At 36.9% G+C, this 11017-nt stretch overlaps 1 pseudogene; it reads left to right on the top strand.

The window, feature by feature from the left end:
- Positions 1-5339: 5339 nt before the first annotated feature.
- Positions 5340-7370, top strand: LOC149185818 (uncharacterized; annotated as a pseudogene).
- The last annotated feature ends 3647 nt before the right edge of the window (positions 7371-11017 follow it).

The following is an 11017-nucleotide window of genomic DNA, read 5'->3' as shown; positions in this document are numbered from 1 at the left end:
GTAAAAATGGGGGTGAAACTGAGACTCCCACAAAACTCTTATGGTACACATGGATAGGAATCGAGTCTTGCACAGTCCACTTCCATCCCATAATAGGAAATTTAGATCTAAAACAGATTGCATCCATTATAAAGGCATTCATGAAAAATGGGGGATAAACCCTTAAAGAGGGACTCATTTTTCTCCTATACTCCATAATGGCTTTCACCAAATTATCATAAAAAATTTCAGCCCAATTCATTATTGTTGCGTTCACAACTACTTCTATTAATGGTAGCCACTCCGGGGAAAATTTGGTAATATCGGGCTTACGAACAATCTACGTAGCATGGTTGCTGCAAAACTATAAGGGGGAGAAATAGATGTCGTTGAATACATACCCATCTTATCCTGTTTGATCTTGCTTTCTTTTTCTGTCCAGGCCCGTGTAATGTCTGTTGGGTCTTTATTCTCCTTAGCAAATTTCTCAAGGAACTGTTTATTGTAGAGATTTTGTGGCTCTGGTAGATTGTACATAACTCGTAGGTTGTCTACTAAAAAAGATCCCATAACCTCATGCCTGCTATTCTTGAACTCTCTATCCAAGATGTCCACCACATCAATTATCCACTTGACCATATTTGTTTTTGGGATTATCTTTGGCCTTGCAGTTATGTAGTGTAGAAACGAGCATGATGTCTCGAAGTAAGAGGCGTCAAAGGAACTATGAGCATCGGCTGTGGAATTTGCTACCAGAGGCCTTGGTTTCTCCTCTTCTAACAAATAATACATGGCTTCCCATGTTGAATTTCCTCTGTCTCTACTGCACGTAGTATCAGAGAATATAGGGATCATTTCTGACTTTTCAGATGCAGTTGCCTTTCCCTTCTTCGCCATTGCTCCTAATGACTCTTGTTGCGGATTTTTCCTTAAATGAAGTAAAGCAGAAGCTATCGGATAGACACAAATGGGAATGAAAATAAGAATGAATGATACAGATAACCTTGAAAAGGTGACAAGAAAGGAGTTTTAGTTAAACGCAGATGAAAAGATATCGTATCACGTCGAGCCGCTTTTCAAACATAAATGCCATTAACCCATAGTAAATGCCCACTAATGATTTGTTATTGCTACCTTTATTGCTCATTAATGTTCTACATTGTAAAACAAGAAGAAAACTTTTTAAGGTTATGAGCTTTGATTTGTGAAAATGTTGATTTTGCGATTGCGATGCAATATCGCAAATCGCATTATCGCATTTTGATTGTGCACTTCTTTAAAGTTCCTTTGGTTTCTACGGGATGTGATATGTGGGATGTTCTTTATTGTTTATTAAAGCGTAGTTTGTTTAACGGGATTTACCTTATAAAGCCTTTTTCATTTGCATAACGGATTTAAGTGTTACTTTATAACATAGGCTCCAATCGGGTCCAGGATTTTTATCGCATTTCGCAACATCGCGTGGTTTGTAATATTTCAAACCTTTCTTAAGCATTTCCAACGCGATGCGATAAGGTTAATCGTTGCATCACAATATCACATTTCGCATGATTCAACATACTTTGTGAGGGTGCTCCCTTTGTGAATTGCGATATGCAATATGGGCTTTATTTTGAGAGGAATTGCCTTAGGACCTAGTTTTTAATGAAAATACTAATGATATCTAGGTTAAGCGCAGTGATTCCTTTATATCGCATTTCGCGTGTTTTGCTTGTTAATAAGGCTTTTGACTTGATATCTTGTTTTATTCCAAAAATTTAAAAGAAAGTGTCTAAATGCTAAATATGTTTTTTGGAAGGATTTTTTAAGAGTCCCCATTTATTGATAGAATATTAGTTATTATATTAATAAATGGGGGAGTTGTTGAATAGAACAATAATTGGTGATTCGCTGGAAGAGCCAATTATCTCTGACAGTTTTTTGAAATTTCTAAAAACTTTCAAAATAAAGGTAGTTCAGAAAATAAAATACATGAAATATAAGATAAGTAACATTTCTCTGAATAATAAAAAACAAAATCTACTTAATTATCATCCATTTGATTATCCTCTTCAGTATGAAAATTGCTTTGTCTACATTAGCCATTACTGAGTTTTAAAGATAAAAATAGGGGACTCTCACAAATCAACTTTTAGATGTGCTCAGTTGTCATAGGTAGAGCCTACGCTACCAACAAGTGTTCATAGCCTCGACAGGGTTACCTTTTAACCAGCAATGATTCAATATCCCATCTAGTTAAGAATGCAAATTTTTAAAGATAAGTTCAAATTCATATGCTTACTTTATTTTCTTTTTTTTTAACAATTCTCTTTTCTTTAACATTTTCGTTTTTCTCCTTAAAGGGCATTGTCTTGGTTTGGTGACCAAAATTGACAACACCATTCATTGGTTGTAAAGTAACTAAACAAGTTGGCTCTTGATGAGACCCCTTGTCTTTTGATTGATACAATCTCAAGCCATTACCCTGTTTTGATATGCAGTATTGGTAATGTCAGCTAGTTATTTCCCTATGAACATGGTAAGTCGGCTCTTGATGAGACCTCTTATCCTTTAAGTTTAAGCATATTTTAGAATTACACTCTAAAAAAATGAAAGCTTACTAGATGGGGAGAATCATTGACTTCTTAAGATGTTCTAGATGACAATTATAGAGTTAAAGATGCTTTTCTGTAGAGAGTCCTTTCTTTGTTATAGATACTTTTCTTAACTGATGGTAGAACAAAGGTTCTTTTACAAAGTTGAGTTTCATCAAAGGATAACTAATTTTAGTAGAGGACAAGCAATTTCAGAGAGATAGAACTTAGCTTATGTTTCGAATGTAAAAATTATCTTCTTAACAATCTCTACTTATACAAGAGAAAAGTCAAAATATAAAAGAGACTATTATTATAAAGGCCAAAAGTAAATGCTACTGAACTTTTATTTTCCTAAAAAGTAAAAACAATAATATACAATGAATAGAAGAGGTTATCTTCTATGAAAAATATTTTTTCAGGATTTTCCCATTAACAGGCAGAGAATCTCTCTTACATGATAGATCTTGCAATAAAAAGGTTGATGGGCCTACTTGTTCCACAATCTGAAATGGTCCAAGCCACATTCTTTGGAATTTGGTATGTTTACCTTTTTCCTCATGTGCTTTATCCCATTTCAAAACCAAGTCTCCAAGTTGGAAGGATTTTGAACTTACAAAATTTACATCAAAAGAAGATTTGACTAACTGTTGATGATGTGCATCTGTGATTTTGGCATTTTCCCTTTCTTCTTCTAGCTTAAGGATTTTTTATTGTCTCGCTTGCATAGAAGAGGAAGGGGTTGCTTCGATAAATTGAACTTCAGTTAAAGAGGGAATAACTACATTTGTATGGAGGAAACCTCTTTCCCATAGACCAAATTGAAAGGAGAAGTGCCTATTGAGGCTTTCTGTGTTATTCGATCTGCCCATAGAGCAAATATTAGATATTTGTGCCAGTTTTTCTAACTTTGATCAATGGTTCGTTTAATAGTTCTTATGAAAATTTTGTTTGTAGATTCGGCCAAGCCATTTCCCTGGGGATAATAGTTAGCAAATATTTAATTTTAAAACCTCAAGAGAAAATTTTGTCATAGCATTCCCTAAAAAATACGATGCATTATCAAACATGAGGGCAGATGGTAGACCAAATCTGGTAATAATAAACCGGTCAATAAATTCAATGATGTTTAAAGAATTGGCTACCTTAAGTGGAATTGCTTCCACACACTTTGTGAACTAATCAGTTGTTGTAAGGATATATTTATGTTGTTTTGAAGAGTGAGGATCGATCTCACCTATTATATCAGTCCCCATTGTTCAAATGGTTGTTCAATGTTGACTGGTTGCAATGGTAATGAGGGTTTCCTCTATCTCCCAGCAACTATTTGACAAACTTTACATTTCCTTACATAATCATGTGCATCTTTAAATAAGGTTGGCCAATAATAGCTAGCGTGAAGGATTTTATGTGCGGTTGTGTCTCCTCCAAAATGTCCACTAGCTGGTCCATCATGGAGTTCCTGCAAAACCTTTTCTGCATCAGATTTTTCAAGACATATAAGAAAAACAGAATCATAACTTATTCTAAACAACACATCATTGATGATTTGGTATTGTCTAGCTTTTAGCCTCAAAGCCCTTTTTCTTTTGTAACTTAGCTGCATAGGGGCATATCCATTTCTCAAATAAAAAATGATATCAGCATATCTGGATTCAGTGTTGTTGAGGCTTACCTCATATACTTGTATATCATCACCTGAATCTTGTAGAGCTGGTAAGTTGGATGCTCCTACTAACATTCTGCAAAAACCTTGACCTTTTACAATTTTGGCTGGTCTAATCTCTATGTCATATTCTTGCAGTGTTGTTACCCAATTTTCCCTTTTCTCTCCTACATCTCTTTGTATTAACATATTTCTCACTGCTTTGAACAGGACTATTACCTTGGTGTGAGTTTTGAGGAGAAAGGTTCTAAAATGCTTTATTGATTTGAAAACAGCAAAAGCTTGTTTTTCAACATCCGAATAGTTTAATTCAGCCCCCTGCAAATTGGAGCTAAAGAAAGAAATTGATGCTTCAGCTTTATCATCATTGACCTGTGTTAATATGGCTACATATGATTTCTCGGAAGCAAAGGTATACAAAATGAAATTATTAGAAAAATTTGGGGTTGCTAATGAGGGAGCATTTAAGATTTCTTGTTTTATCAGATCAAAGGCTTAATGCTCTATATGTCCCCATTTAAAAGGAGATTTTTTCTTAATCATGGATTGAAGAGGTAAAGCAATTCGTTAAAAGTCAGGGACAAATCGTTTGACAAAATTTATCTGACCCAGGAAAGCTTCCATTGGTTTTTATTATGAGATAAAGGAATTTCATAAATTTCTCTTATCCTATCAGGGTCAATGTGAATCCCTTCTTTGGATACAGTAAATCCAAGGGGCTTTCCTTCACTTAGAGAAAAGAAGGATTTCTTGGGATTGAGAGAAATTCCATACCTCTTGTTAGACTCCGTCTCATGTCAGAGATTGATTCTTCTTCAAAACAGGGTTTTGAAGAAGAAATCATTTAAATGTTGCTTTTTAGATTATGTAATTTGTTCTTCAGCTCTTCAACTGGCAGCGACTTCAAGCTCCTACCTCTGTAAAAGCACAAAGAAAACAAAGCATACATTAGACTCTACTGTTGATGAATTTGGTCAGGTTTTATCTTCATATGGTTTCAACTATCATGGCACAGAGGTTCTCTACAGTGGCACCCTTGGTACAGAGCTTACTTGTGAAATATTCATTGGTCCAGTTTACTATCAAACTTCGTCATATGGTTTCAGATAAATTTCAGGACAATGTCTTTGTGCAATTATTTTGTTTCATCCAGTATCACTGATGATGCATTTTATGAGCTGCAAAATCCTCAAGAACAAATTCAAGCTTATGTGTTTGAGGTGGTGCGAGCAAATGTTCCAAAGATGAATTTGGATGAATTATTTGAGCAAAAGGGCGATGTTGCCAAAGTTGTGTTAGAAGAGCTTGAAAAAGCAATGGGGTCATATGGGTATAACATACAACAGATACTTGTGGTTGATATAGTTCCGGATCCTTCAGTACAGAAGGCAATGAATGAGATCAATGCAGCTCAACGACTTCAACATGCAAGTCTGTTGAATGAAGTTAGAGAGGGGTCGCGTGGGAAAGAGAATTCTTCTGGAAAATTGATGCTGGAAAATTGATGTTGCAGGTCCAGATCTTGAATCAAATATTCATAGCCTCATATACCCTTGTTGACATTGCACCAACACTAGCTCTTCTATTGGGTGTTCCAATACCAAAAAATAGCGTGGGTGTTCTACTTCCACAACTTTTCCATTCATTCACTGATGAGCAAAGGCTTCGAGCACTTCAATTAAATTCTTGGCAACTGCTGAGACTACTAAAAGCACGTTTGCCCAATTCGAAGTGTATTATATCATTATGCAATAAGGAAACACATAATGAATATTTGGAAAGAGAAATGGGCGGTGAACCAATGGATGCAAGACTATGCTATTTATTTACAAGAGCTATTTTCCTGCATGATTCTTGGCAACAGCAAGAAAGCTGTCTAGATTTTGATCAGTGCATTTATGATAAAGATCCAAAACTCGCAGTGGAGGCCTATACTGAGTTCTTAAAGACTGCATCGGAATATTTAGCAAGAGGAAACACTGAGAAGCCATCAGTTTTGCTTGCATTGGGAGGGTTTTTAATGTTTGGATCTCTGGTTTTGCTTCTTGGTATTTCATTCAGAGTGCGCCAAGCATTAAGTGAAATGTCAGAACGCCTTTCCCTTAAGATTGAGGAACGAAATCATACTGGAAATCTAGAAAAAATAATAGCTATTTTTGGAATTTGCATTCATGTGCTTAGTCTGGGATCTAGCTCATTGGTGGAGGAAGAGCAGTATACGTGGCATTTTCTATTATCAACATTGTGCATTACTCTTATACACAGAACATGTCAAGTTTGGAATTCTTAATCAGAAGAAAAATTTGAATTTTTCTGGTCTCAGGACCAACTAAAGTTGAGAGAGAATCTTAATTTTCAATGCCATAGCAGCAATATGGAGAGTCTAGATACAACTTTGAGATTGAATTGTGAACGTGCAGGATCATTACATGCTCAGCAACTTAGCACTTGTCAGTTTTTAGCTGTCATCCTTGTGCTGATCGCTGGAAAACTTTTAAGATCATGGCTTCAAGGTGGTGTCAATTGGGTCTATTTGCCAGACATTGCAAAGTGGCTAGATTACAGCGGCCCTCATGTTACAAAATCTTTACGGATAGCCTCAGTTCTCTCAGTAATGTTGATAGCGTTTTCCTTTTTCCTGGCAGTTAAACCAAGAAAGTTTTTTCATTTTTTTTTTTGTTATTGCTACAAATTTCTTGATGTGTGGAATTTCAATTTTACTGTTCATATTATGGCACTAAGACCAAAACATGCCATCATTGGATTATTGGCCAACACTGATGGCCCGCTTGGTATATGTTTCTCTTGGTTTAACGGCATTAACAACACTGCTAGTTTTTCCTTGGACCATATCTCTGCCAAGTTCTAGTAGCCTTGTTTCTAAAAGCCAAAAGCCAGAGATATTAGTTGTTTCTCAGTTCTGCTCTGGTATTACTAAAAACTGCATTGAAGCAGGAACAAGAAACTGCATTTCATTTGTTGGAATGGTCTATATATTGTGCTGGTGTCTTCTGCAGCCACTACTTCAACAACCAGTAAATGCTTGCCCTATTTTTATTCTTCTGTTGCAACTAATTTCTATGGCAAACAGACTCCAACCGATACAGAGGTCATTTCTTAGGTGGCAGTCATTGCGATATGCGTGCATTTGATTATGTGGCGGTTTGACCCATATTTTTGTAAAGCAGCAGAGCGTATCTCCAGAAATTTGAGAGCAGTTGCAAAGTGGCAGAGAAAAAGATTCGATTGCCTATATTTGTCTTCAGCAATGGGATTGACACCTGTAATGCCACCGCTTCATCAGTTTTCAACAGTTCGAGTAGAAGAAGGAGCGCATTTTTATTTTCAGAAGAGCTGATTGTTTTCTGTTAGTTTATTTATTAATAATGATAAAAACAAATTCCTGGTCTTGGGGTCGATTGGTTTTCCCCCAGTTGTGCTTATTTCATATATTAAAAATTTCATTTGTAAAGAGGGAGTGAGAGAAGAGAGTTCTGTGTGCTGAGTGCTGTAGGAGAACTGAGCTCCATTGTACAGTCTTTGACAGAGTGATTTTTAATGAAAATTTCACAGCTCTGACTTCTGAGATTCATGTGGTATGTTAATTTAGCATAGGTGTTTCTTGTGTTTCATATGTAATCTGTTATGTTCCATTTCACTACATGATCATATCTAATTGAACAAATGAAGTGTTAAAGTGAGAATTCATGCCTGCCATGCTCCGCTTTTAAGTTTGTTCAATTCAATGTTTTCTTCTGTTTAAGGAGGATTCAAAGTTATTGTTTGCCCTCCTTAGCTCCTCACCAGTCTTGCCATCCCATTTAAATCTAGATTTGATGCTAAATTTCTTGCCTACCTTGCCTCAGTCGATAATCTGTGTTGTTCATTCTACTCTCTGTTCAAGCTGTGATTTTGCCCATGCAGCCCGGAAAAACCCCGTCATTTAATTAAAAACCCCCTTTGATCAGTTTACTAGCCTAATATCAGTGTTACCCGTTTGGTCATCTCATAAATTGAAGATCTACCGAGATTGACCGGAGAGAGCCTTCTCCTGCCCTGTAGGGCTAGCTACGAGGCTGAATGGTTTGATGTAGCCTTGAGGTTTACCTTTCTCAGCCTGAGGTGAAATTTCAAGCGCTAACACCTCTGACAACATTCAAAGATTTGTTTTAAATCCTTTAAATGATTACCGCGCCTTTTTTGTACACAATTATATCATCTAAATAGATTACCATTAATTTATTAATCAAGCCTTTGAAAGTTATGTCCATGGCTCTCTGAAATGTGGCACCTGTTAGTGTCAGTATCTTCATCCCTCCATCAGTGATCAAAATTCTCTTTTTGCATGCATTTTAGGTGTCTCATCCGATCAGCTGCATTCCATTAGGTCATGGATCATCTGATGGTAGTGGTTCTTTGTCAATTTCCCTCATGCTTTTCATCTGCTGGCCTATTTTCACATGTACAGATCATTTGCGGTCATTTTTATTTCATTTCAGTTGCACAAGTCATTTTAGGGTTTTCAAGTCTCATTAGGTCTAGGGTTTACCACCATGATCTTCAAAAGCTCAATAACAGGCCAACAGTCACATGAGGATGTTCAATAAGTTCATAAAATCACAAATTTTATTCATGATTTGCTCCATAAAGGGTTTTTACCTCAAAACTCTGTTTTGAGGTGAAAACAGGGTTTTTCCATTTCTTGTACAAATTTTATGTAATTTTATCGTTTTCATATGTAATAAAGCATCATCTGCAGCCCTGGGTCACCTTGCCAAACTCCTGCACTCCAGCTCCTACAAAAGAGACAAGAAAATCCAAGCATTAGTCCATCAAATGACAAAAAAGAGAGCCAAACTGCAAAACAGAGTTTTAAAGAACAAAGTGAAAAGGAAAACTTTAGAAAGTGGGTTTTCTAAATGAAAAATTAAAGTCAAAAGTATATAAAGTGCTCCTTGTGTTATAAGACTTCATTTGTGCTAAAAGTGAGAGAGAACAAGGAGAAAATCGTGTTTTGAGGTGAAAAGAGGGAAATTGCAGCAAGTTTCAAGATTTCTCTTGGCGCAGCACACCTAGGCATTGGCGCGGCGCACCTGGGTGTTGGCACGGCGCACCAGTCAACCAACTTCAAAACTCATCCAATCGACTTTCTAAAGCTCCAAAATTTGCAAATACCATCCCTTCAAGTAAGTAAACCCATCCATTTGCCATAAAAAGAGATTTAGTCATCCTTGATGGTGTTTTGAAAGGTGAAAATTCAAACCCTAAATTGTTGCACAGTTGTATTGCAAAACTGTCTAGGGTTTTGCAGTTTTTGTCATTCTTGTTGTTTGTTTACTCCTTTGCATAATTTGCCCATATCACATCCCTCTTCACTACATTTCCTTAATTTTCTTCCCCTTTCCCTCTCTCATTGACACTTATCCTACCCTCTATCCCCAAACCCTAACACCTAATTCTCACTATTCCCCAAACCCTAATCTTCATTCCCAAAACCCTATCACTCCCTAATAATCCTACAGCCAGCATCAAATCCCACTCATCAAATCCCAAAGAAGAAAACAGCAATCACCTATTCTTGATAAAATCTCTTCATACTCATCATTTTACACCATACAGTGGCAAATATGGAAACAGATTCAACTTATGAAAGGGATGAGGAAACTGTGAGTGATTCCTCCCAAGAGATTCATGCACCAAGAAAACCACATAAGGGAGGAAAACACATCCGGGAGGAGCCCACCACACTCACAGAGTTATTAGCTTGTCCTCTTGCAGTAACATGTTTTAAACATCAGTCTTGCTACCATTTTTGTGAGATGGTGGAGAGGGTGAAATACCACCATGAACTTGCTAGGCTATTTGTCCTTCATCTTCACAATGGCCAGGTGAACTTAGCAGGTGTTTCCTTCACTTTGACACCTGAAACTATAGCTAAAGCAACAGGTATTCCAAATGTGGGTGAACAGTGGAACAAAGGACAGCTTGTGGGAAAAGAGCATTATGAGCCTTATATCAAGGCTAGTTATCAAAAGAAAATCAGTAGGGTCTTTCCTTTTAGATACCTACAAGACACTTATGCTCCACTCATGAAACTCATTATCAAATACTTCACCTATGAAGGGAGATTTTCTCGCTTATACACTTATCATGTTAGATTGTTGATGCATTTCACTAGAGTGAGGATGATGAACCTCCCCTATTTCATATGCACAAATATTGAGAAAATGGCTACATTGGTGCAAAGAAAACCTCTTCATCAATAGTTAAACAGCATTTATCACTTTTCATTGATCAAGATTGTTGTTTTGCATCAGCTGAGCTTGTTGAATGTTTCATGAGATGCTTTCATTTAACATGAGGTTTTCAAAAACCCTCAAGTGACCCCATCAGTGTTTCAAGAGGAAGGAGGGCCTTCAAATCAGCAAAAAGTTCATGAGACTCAAACTACAGGTGTGCCAGTATTTGTCACTTATGAAAAAGGCACAAGGAGATTATTTGCAGCTGCCAAATGAGTACTATCTCCACCTGGGGTGGAAGGGGTCTCGTTTCCTTCATCAGACCACAGGCAAATGCTATCTTCACTCGGGGTGAAAGGGTCTTTGCCTTCTTCTTCAGCAAAGCAGGTACAGGATAAAGGGAAGCAACCATTGCATGAGGAAGGGCCTTCTGAAGGTCAGGAGAGAGATTTTATTTTGATTCAGGAGGAGGATACTGATTTGGGCTCCCAAAGCTCAAGACTCAAGGAGATCATCAAAGAACAAGAAGCTAACATCCATGCCTTATCTCTTAACCTTGA

The sequence above is a fragment of the Pinus tabuliformis genome, chromosome 3_1 (assembly GCF_031772625.1).
Source record: "Pinus tabuliformis cultivar Carrire ecotype Pingquan chromosome 3_1, CPIR1, whole genome shotgun sequence".
NCBI lineage: Eukaryota > Viridiplantae > Streptophyta > Pinopsida > Pinales > Pinaceae > Pinus > Pinus tabuliformis.
Note: the sequence above shows the minus strand (reverse complement) of the source record. Positions and strands in the feature narration are given on the sequence as shown.